Source organism: Myxocyprinus asiaticus, chromosome 40 (genome assembly GCF_019703515.2).
Source record: "Myxocyprinus asiaticus isolate MX2 ecotype Aquarium Trade chromosome 40, UBuf_Myxa_2, whole genome shotgun sequence".
Classification (NCBI taxonomy): Eukaryota; Metazoa; Chordata; class Actinopteri; order Cypriniformes; family Catostomidae; genus Myxocyprinus; species Myxocyprinus asiaticus.
In genome coordinates, this window is record NC_059383.1 from 11263315 (window position 1) to 11264388 (window position 1074).

Here is a 1074-nt window from a genome sequence, read left to right on the forward strand (position 1 = left end):
GCAGACGGCACTACAGTCATCGGCCTCATCCAAGATGATGATGAGTCTGCATACAGAAGGGAAACAGCTGTTGAACAGCTGGCCGTCTGGTGCAGTCAAAACAACCTGGAGCTGAACACGCTTAAAACAGTGGAGATGATTGTGGACTTTAGAAGGAACACCCCAACATTAACCCCGCTCACCATTCTGAACAGCACTGTCACTGTAGCAGCAGTGCAGTCATTGGGCACTACCATCTCACAGGACCTGAAGTGGGAGACCCACATAGACTTAATTTTGAAAAAGGCCCAGCAGAGGTTGTATTTCCTTCGCCAGTTGAAGAAATTCAACCTGCCACAGGCGCTGCTGATACAGTTTTACTCAGCAGTCACTGATTCTGTCCTCTGCACTTCTATAACTGTCTGGTTTGGTTCAGGTACCAAGTCAGACATCAGAAGACTTCAAAGGATAGTTCGGACTGCTGAGAGGATTATTGGCACTCCCCTACCCACCCTGCTAGAACTGTACACATCCAGAGTAACAAAAAGGGCTGGTAAAATCCCTCTTGACCCCATTCAGCCAGCATACTTCCTTTTCAAACTATTGCCCTCTGGCCGGCGCTACAGAGCACTGAGCACCAGAACAGCCAGGCACATAAACAGTTTTTTCCCTCAGGCCATCCATCTCATGAACAGTTAAAATTGCCCCCAAATACTTTCCTTTGGTCAATACAACCATGTGCAATATTCAATCCATCCATTCCTACTTATATCCTTATTTCATTTATATTCTTTAACATATCCTACCTATTCTTCAATACATTACCTCACCTGCACATAACTGTATATCTGTATATAAAATATTCTAACAACATTATTGCGCTACTGAATATTTCTCTTTTTTTTATCTGTTATATCTTATTTTTATTTTTATTTTTTTATATGTCACTAGATGTATATATGTTTAAATGTATATGTTTGTATGTATGTATATACATTGCATTCTCTTGCACTGGAAGCTTCTGTCACCATGACAAATTCCTTATCTGATTCTGATTCTGATATGTTTATAAGCGTTGGCGTGGCGGTACGAGTT